The sequence below is a fragment of the Leptodactylus fuscus genome, chromosome 4, assembly GCF_031893055.1.
Source record: "Leptodactylus fuscus isolate aLepFus1 chromosome 4, aLepFus1.hap2, whole genome shotgun sequence".
Taxonomy (NCBI): Eukaryota; Metazoa; Chordata; class Amphibia; order Anura; family Leptodactylidae; genus Leptodactylus; species Leptodactylus fuscus.
The window spans coordinates 177,656,505-177,666,339 of NC_134268.1; positions in this window are offsets into that span (position 1 = coordinate 177,656,505).

Below are 9,835 nucleotides of genomic sequence, written 5' to 3' on the forward strand. Positions count from 1 at the left end.
CAGGAAAAAAATAATAATATAAAAAATTAAGAAATACATCATTATGAATTGCAATTAACTGATAACAGGAAAAAATAATATTTTTTTTTAGAAATTTATCATACTGAATTGCAATTGACTGGTAACAGGAAAAAAAATAATAAAAAAATGTAAGAAAATAGCTTCTTGTTGGAATATGTGATAATCTGTGAGAAGATCCATCTGCAAGAGAAAGTAATGTAGAAATGTCAAAATATAAGGGAATTAATGAAATAGCATTCCTACAAGTTAGTATGGTATAGTATAGTATAGGCACATCACCCCTCCCCCATCAGAGTTGCATGATCTCGAATGTTCCATATATATATATATATATATATATATATATATATATATATATATATATATATAATATAAATTTAGATATAATATAGAATGTGAGTACACAACACAGTGCCTACTAGATGTTAGAGGGCTGCTTAAGCAATAATGCAATAATATCTAGATGTGCTGGATGCAATTCTTCCTAAACTCATAAATCAAATGCTTTCTATGAATGAGAATGTCATCAAGGAGATCAATTGCAGCTCATACAAATATAAAACCCCTCTTACGTATTGCTCTAGACTGGGGATTCCATCCAGAAGCTCAGAGCTACAAGGCGTTTAACCATAATTCATTTTTATTGCCCTATTAAAACAACAGCTTGGTTTTAGTGCTGCGGCTGCTGCAGTGACTGAGCCTGCCCTATACAGTCCTATTAGTGGCTGAGATCTTCCCTATCCCTAGCAAAGCGACTCCTGTCCTTAAAACCCTGCCATAGCCTATCATTAAAGTCATCTGCCCGGAATTTGTGTCCTTAAAAAGTCTCATCATTTTTTTTATTTATTAAAATCCGACTTTTTTTCTGTTTTCTGTTCCCGTCGACTACATTGCGCCGACTACATTGTTTTCTTATTATTTTATCCCTATAATTTATACATTTGCAAAGTGATTTTATTTTTTTTTATTTAGTTTATATTTTTTGGCTCTGCACAAAAGAATTCCAGCGATAGATAGTGGTGAAAAGAGACATTCCTTTCATAGTTATGGGCTATATTCATTATAATTCGCATTGAAGTGCAGGATTCTCAGCACAGATTCCAGGGCTTTGTTACTGACAGTAAAGACAAAAGAAGTGTCCGTCTATGTAAACGAGAACCAGCAATGGAGCCTCAACCATTGCCATAGGAGAGTAGAAAATATATTTAAAAAATCAGAGAAATAGGAGAAATGTCCTCATCTGTAGGTTAGTATATGGGAATATATATATATATATATATATATATATATATATATATATATATATATATATACATATATATAATCTATCTATGTCTCTATCTATCTATCTATCTAATATATATATATATATATATATATATATATATATATTTCTTCAGATTATTATATATAGGTATTATTAACGATTAATTATTAGAAATTGGTAAAAAATATGGATAACATTGCAAATAAATATATTGTAAAATAATACAAAATATAAAAGTAATCCAACTCTACATTGATATCAATTTTCTTCAACAGCAATGTCTATATGTCTAAAAAATGCAAACTTAGCATGAATAATATGGGTAATAATGTAGCATAAGATCAAACACTTTTAGGAAAATGCCTTAACTCATTTATTAGTATTATATTTTTTTTTTTATTGAATTAAATTAATTATTTAATTAATTAATGTGAATGTTTAACATTACAAAGTGAACTCTTTGGAGTGTGGATGAGATGGACAGAATATAATATATTAATCTATGGCTTATTGCCTCTCAGTATAAAACTTTTTGTTAAGCACTTATCAAAGCGTTTTACTCCAAACAGTATATAGGGAGGAGATCACATTACAGGATATAGTACCAGGACTCTGACTATAGTAAGGAAGCTGGTATAGAAGAGGATATAAAATAAAATTATATCATAAATAAAATGTGCAATTATAATTAATGAATACAAAATTAGGAGGTTAAATATATATTATTATTATTATTATTATTATTATTATTATTATTAATACATCATTCAGTATCCACTATCTCTTTAACAGATCTACAGACTTGCATTATATTGAATAAAACAACAATAACATATAATATAACATTTATTACATGATCCTACTATACACATCCAGTTAAAATAAGTAAGATGTAGTTAAAGAAAAAGATCTGTTTCCAAAAATGTTCTTTATTTATAAAATAGACACATCTGATACAATTGTAACAGGCAGAAAATAATAGAAATAACACAAATAAATCTATAAATGTTACAATAAATTAACTTCATTAACACACATGTATATATATTAATAGATAAATATACACACACACTGTGATATAGTGACACATACATGTCTTTAGATAGTCACACACATCTACAAGCACACACACACACACACACACACAGACACAGGTCTCCCTGGACACACAAGGCTCTGGTTGCAGTAGAGCCCAGTCCAGAGAAGAAGCCACGCCTTTCCTCTGACGTCACACATTTCCTTCTCCACAGGCTGCTGGCTTATTGTTATGAGGAAATGGTGGTCAGCACACAGCATGGCCCAGGCTCCAACCACAAGCCTTTCTCTGTGTGTTACAGAATTTACACTCCTTTTCCTACCTACTTTATACTGGGGCAGGGTGCAATAAATAGACTAAGCACTACATTATAGAACAATAGATACAGTAAGGCTATAGTGTACCCTGGGGTGCTGTGCATGCAAATGCAGTGTTCCTATAAACAGCCATTTCAGGCTGAAGAAAGCTGAGTGAGGGTTCAGAAAAGAGAACCTTTCCCTATTACACAGGCGTGTGGATTTTACTAACATCTCTGTTCTGTACAAGCTGTATATATATATATATATATATATATATATATATATATATATATATATATATATTATTTTTCATACACTTATATGTATTAGGACTTTAGGGTATGTTCACATTCTGCAGGTTCCTTTTACTGACTGACTCATTCATCTGAATAAAGTTTGTACAAATCCTTGCACATGCTGCAGAAACAAACAACAGAGTCTTAAAGGGAACAGTTGCCAGAAAAATACCAATTATTTAAACATATTTTAAATAATTTTACACTAAATTTTCTTTTCCTGTGTTATTGTCTATATTTAACAACAAAAAAATCTTGCAATTCCAACTCTTGCCACTAAGCCTAACTGTGACATCCTGTTTTTTTTGGGTTTTTTTTTGGAGATGGACCATGGGCTATGGAGGGGAGTAGATAAACTGTAAAATCCTCTATTGTGACTGATGTATTCTGTGTATTATTTACATAGACATTATAGCAGTGATCATCATTGTGCTGTAAAGTGAGATGTTTGCTGTATACATATCTACAGTAGAAGTGTCTGCAAATTATTTGGCTTGGTGGTTAGAACTGCAGGACTATATTTCATTTTTTTAAATATAGATGATAACATGAAAACTTTTGAAAAACTCTCCAAATATTCCTTAAAATATGTTTAATATAAAACGTGATGTAAAAAATAGGTCATTTTTTTGGTGATACATTCCCTTTAAATGTAATGATTCACGCATGCAGTTCTTGGTCTAGTCTAAACCAGGAGTTTATCCAACAGAGAGGAGAAATGGACAGTGGCTAATGTAATGTGATAAATCGAGTGCAATTTTAGACCATCTACTTATTGGGGCGATATATTAGAACTGGCCAATTATTAGCTGTGCTTGAGATTTAAACAATGTTAAGAGGCTGGGGGATGGCACAGATATCAGGCATCATTTATGACAGTTTTCTGCAGTAAGTTATAATAAATTCATTGGTCCTGCCACATCTATGGTATTTGTTCTCCAACCAATTTTTTTTTTATTTTTTAGACAGTGGTGTGACCAACAGTAAAATGGAAGAAGTAGTATTTTTTGGGACAAAAAGAGGGTGCATCAAAAACTACACCTTTTGACTGAGGCCCTATATTTATTTATTTATTATGCTTACTTATATAGCACCATCATATTCCGCAGCGCTTTACAGATATTGTCAGTCACTGTCCCATATAGGGCTCACAATCTACATTCCCTATCAGTGTGTCTTTGGTGTGTGTGAGGAAACCAGAGTACCCGAAGGAAACCCACGCAAACACGGGGAGAACATACAAACTCCTTGCAGATGTTGTCCTTAGCAGGATTTGAACCCAGGACTCCAGCGCTGCAAGGCCACAGTGCTAACCACTGAGCCACCGTGCTGCCCCCTATGTTGCGGAAACAGCATTTTTTTGTTGCAGATTTGCTGCGTTTTTTTTTTTTTTTTTAGCCAAAACCAAGAACAAAAAGACAGGGAAATATCTAGGAAATTCTTAAACTTATACCTAATATATAGGAAGTTCTTGAGCTTGATCGTGCACGGTGGGTGTTCTGTGCACCCCTTAGCGTCATAACTTCTGGACGCCCACCGCTGCCTCCAAGCCCTCCTCCTCCTGCTTGTTCACCGCCTCCATCGTCAGCGGTTTCTATTGAAATAACGCATGTGCACAGCAGTGCTCTCTCCGGTGTGCTACTGCGCATGCTCCAGTGCTATGTTCCTGTAGAGAACATTGTGAGCTGGTGCTGGCGCAGTAGTGCGCCGGAGGGCATTATTTCAATAGAAACCATTGACGATGTAGGTGGTGAACAAGCAGGAGGAGGAGGGCTTGGAGGCAGCGGTGGGCATCCAGAAGCTATGGCGATAAGGGGTGCACGGAATGCCCACCATCAAGCTCATTTGCATATCGATTTCCGAGGTAAGAAACAAAAATGGGGGGGGGGGGGGGGTCTTTTTACAAACTGATAGCAGCACCTGAATAGCCTTTTTAAAGGCTATTCAGGCATATCTTTAGCTCATAACCCGTATATCTAGTTATAGAACCCCTTTAATATATAGGAAGTATTTATACTTCTACCTAATATCTAGAAATTGCACATACATCTACCTAATATTTAGGAAGTACTTATACTTCTACCTTCTGCTCAATCCGTTATTGGCTTTGGCTCAACAAACTTCAGCAAAACCTGCAATAAAAAAAGCTGCGTTTATGCAATGAGCCTTTAAGACAAAGGCCCCATGTGGCGTAAATGCCGCGGAAAAAAATCAGTGTTTTGCAATCTAGCGAATTCCATTTACTCACTGCAGAAAAATACACGCAGTAGACAGTAAATACACGCAGTAGACAGAAACGCTGGCGGTTACCCTATAGCAGGGGTCTGCAACCTTCAGAACTCCAGCTGCTGTGAAACTACAACTCCCTAAAACTACAACATGCTCCATTCACTTCCATGGGAGTTCTAAGAACAGCAGAGCAAGTATGCATGCTGGGAGTTGTAGTTTTACAACAGCTGGAGTGCTGAAGGTTGTCTACCCCTGGTCTATAGGTATGATGGAAGCAGAAAGTCTTCAGAGAAAACCTCTGCAGACTTTCAGTGAAAAGCGCTGCAGATAAAAACGCAATATATTGCTGCTGCAAAAGGCAGAGAGTAAAAATATGCCAGCATCATCAACCACTGGAAAAATCTGGTGTACATTCAGACTGCCTGTGTAAGCCTCCATTCACACAACAGAGAACATTGACCATCCCATGGCTGCATTAAATTCAGTGTATGTGAATGGGGGCTATTCATGTGACCAACTTAATATCCTATTTTTATCCATTTTCACGGATTTCTCAATACACTGAAATCTATCTGGGATCCATGAAAAAAAGGCGCCCCTATGGAGCAAAACTGCCTTGAAAAATGTGATTTTTCACAGCTGCTTGTTATTATCGAACTATGACGAACTTTCAAACAATTATAAAACTCTAGAAACAGTGCTTTTATTGTAATTTATGATCCCAAGTTTTTTTTTTTCAAAAATCATGAAATTCTCTGGGTGTGATATATTTTTCAGAAGGTTTCCTTTAGATTTTCCTATAGGTATATGTTGCATGTCAAAAGATGTGTGAGCGAAAAACACCAACACAAAAAACATACTTGGAAGAAAATGCAAGAATGTTCGCCTGTTTTTAAGTTTTGCCCCAAACCTGCCTCCCACTAAAAAAAAATAAAAAAAAAATTCTATGAAAACAACAAGTGAGATTTATCATCAGGAGAACTTTTCATGGTAAGTTGCACAGGTTTCTGTTTATCACTGACATTACAAAATTTACATGAGCAACTATAAAAGCAAAATATTTGTGCAAAGAATCCCCAAAAGTCTCAGATCCTTAGTGCCACAATAACGGGGGACAGGGCTTGTGAAGAAATTCTTAAAGTAATACTTGAATGTCTCCTCTATTGGATCCACTCCTAGGTTTGGTTTGAAATGATACATTGTAAACTGCAGAAAAGACTGCATGTGTGAATCTAGTCTAAACTGTGCAGAAAGAAAAAAAAGAGACTGCATCATGGGAAAATGGCAACAAGTATTGTAAATGTATAACTACAGGACAGTGATTGGTGGGTATACCCCCAAGAAACACCAATAGCGCGCTCCCTTCAGTAAAAATAAGTTCTGGTACGCTGATGTATCAAAATAAAAAAGATTTATTTAAGATGACGCGTTTCGGGGTTCTCCGGTACCGCACAAGTACCACCCCTTCATCAGAGCTTTGGGAGTTCTAGAATGTTTGCACAGCGTGTTTGCTACACATGCTGATATATAGACTTGCCAAAAGCCTGCAGGCTTAGCATAGATGCACAGATAAATTCCCTCCAATGTATCTGCATCTGAATAAGGTTCTTTTGGAGGAAACCACAAGAATAACTGCAAGCTCCATTCAGATGACTTACCCTAGACTCACATGACCAAGTTTCACCCAAGAAACTCAGTCTGTATGTTTGCTGGATATACCGGCCTGAACAGTAAGTCAGGAGCGGGACTCCTAGCAGTATAGTTATATATGATGCTAGAAGTCGCTGCCAACCAGTGACATACCTAGGTTACATACTCCTGAGTATACTCACATCTGAGATCACAGGCTACCAATTGTCATGGTTTCAACAACAGACGGCCTTAGGCTAAGGCCCCACATTGCGGAAACGCAGCTTTTTTGTTACAGATTTTGTTGCGCTTTTTTTTTGAGCCAAAGCCAAGAATGACTACAAAAGGAATGAGACATAAATAGGAAGTTCTTATTATTCTACCTTCTGCTCAATCCATTCCTGGCTTTGGCTCAAAAACCGCAGCAAAATTTGCAATAAAGAAGCTGCTTTTCCAGAATGTGAGACCTTAGGGTGCGTTCACATGGTGTAAAATGGAGCCTGATCTGGCACGAATCCGGCGTGTCAGAGTTTGCGCACTCAAAAAGATCCCATTGATTTCAATGGGAGTTACGAGCGTATACGCCGCGTTATTTTGCGCCCGTAATTTTGCGGCTTGCAGGTTCATGTTTTTTTTTTGTAGTAGCTGCAAAATTCAGGTGGCCACTGGCAACCCACTGAAGGGCAAAGCTGGAGAGTTACCAGAGTATGACCAATGTTAAAGTATCAGGACCAACTGTCCCTTTAACTAGGGCTCAAGTATTATCCCCAGTTCTAGAATAAAAAATCCTAAAAATGTCCAAAGGTCTCTTCTGGTCTAAATAAAAATGAAAAATAAAATAACAAAAAAAAAATGTCACTCTCCATCCAAACAATTTGTTCCCATTTTTTTCAGATTTTATTTGTATGGAACTCTGGGCTATAAATAAATCAGTACAAATTAGAAAAAACATAGTTTTCCAGGATTCAAAAATATTTCTATAATATCGATACAAATAGCTAGAGAAAAATAAGTCTCTATATACTGCTGTATCTGATCAATGAGAAACTGTACCCTACCTAAGCTAAATCTAAGGCTTATCAACCATAGTGACCCTGCTCTGTACTGATGAGGGGGCCAACACTCCTAAGGCCCTATTCACATCTGTGTTCGGGTTTCCATTTGGGGAGTCCACTTGGGGACCCCCGAATGGAAACCTATCCACATACAAAAGCGGTTATCTAAGGAAACCCATGGACCCCATAGACTATGCTTGCAGGACTTTTCTCTCCACATGTTTCATGTGGATGGGCGACCGGGATGGCCCAAACGCAGATGTGAACTGGGCCTAAAAGTTCTGTCTACAGAGGGGTATCTCTGGTTTGGCTGGCAAGAGACGTGTATGCAAATAGCTAACACGTCACTACAAACCAAGCCTTAAAGGGAATGTCTTGCCAGAAAATTATCAATTTTTTTAATCAAGATTTTTTGGTGATGAAAAAAATGCCCATGTTATCTATCTATCTATCTATCTATCTATCTATCTATCTATCTATTTAAAAAAATCCCAAAAATCCTGCAGTTATGACTTGGTCCACTAGGCCATATAATATGCTGAGATTTCCTGTTTTTCAGTAGGAGATTTATTTGCAGCAGGCAGCTCACTTTACAGCACACTGCTAATCATAACTATCATGTACATGTAGATAAGACACAGAATCCACCAGTTACAACAGAGAATTTCTCTCCTCCCTTCTCTACACAAAGAACTCTGCCCAGATAACCTAAAGGGGCATCACAACCAAAGTAATAGCATACCTCCCAACTTTCGAAGAGCTGAAAGAGGGACAAAATATGTGGTGCGTGCCGCGGCAAACTTAGCCCCGCCCACTTTTATGTTGACTCCGCCCATTCTCATTCATTTTTTTTTCATGTGCCCCCACACAGTATAATCCTGTTACAGTCACCTGTAAATTATATTCCCCCATCACTGCCCCCAGTTTCATGTCCCCCCATCTCTGCTCCCAGTTTCATGTCCCCCCATCTCTGCCCCCAGATTCATGTCACCATGGAATTAATGGTGCTATATAAATAAATAATAATAATAATAATAATAATAATAATGTCCCCCCCATCTCTGCCCCTAGTCTCATGTCCCCCCATCTCTGCCCCCAGATTCATGTCCCCCCCATCTCTGCCCCCAGTTTCATGTCCCCCATCTTTGCCCCCAGTTTCATGTCCCCCCATCTCTGCCCCCAGATTCATGTCTCCCCATCTCTGATCACAGTTTCATGCTGTTCTTTCCCTCCTCCATCTGCCCCAGTGTCATGCCGCCCCCCCCTTCATCTGCCCCAGTGTCATGCCATCCCCCTCCTCTTCATCTGCCCCAGTGCCATGCCATCCCCCTTCTCTTCATCTGCCCCAGTGTCATGCCACCCCCCCCCTTCATCTGCCCCAGTGTCATGACATCCCCCCTTCATCTGTCCCCAGTTTCATGGGTCCCCTACATTATGTTCCCCTCAATGTTTAACACAAACAAAAACTTATACTCACCTTCCAACGCTCCCCCACTGCTCTCTCTGCTCTCTCACTCCACTCACATAGTTGTAGGCCCGATGTGACGTTATCACATCGCGCCTACACGTGCAAAAGCTGGATCGCAGCGGTAAGGCAGGAGCTGAGCTGTGACAGCTCCTGCTTTACTCGCTTATGTGTTCAACCCATTGGCGTCCGCGGACACCGAATTTGTGAATGTCCCGCGGAAATCGGGACGGTTGGGAGGTATGGATAGTGTAACTTGGGCACAGGGCATACATAGAGAGCTCTCCCATACAAGTGACTAGGGTCTGCACCAATTCATTGTGTCTATGGCCCATGGGCCTTGTATAGGAAACAGGAAGTCACAAATTGTTTTAGGATTTTTATATCACTTTAATGACTTGGCTTAATTTTTTTACTAGAGTGATTTTGATTTTTTTCAACAAATGTATCAAACTGTCTCATGCTGGTTTTTAAATTTGTTGGAACTTCTAGGGGAAAGGGCACCAGACTTAGGTTTTTTTGGCGCATTTTTAAAGCC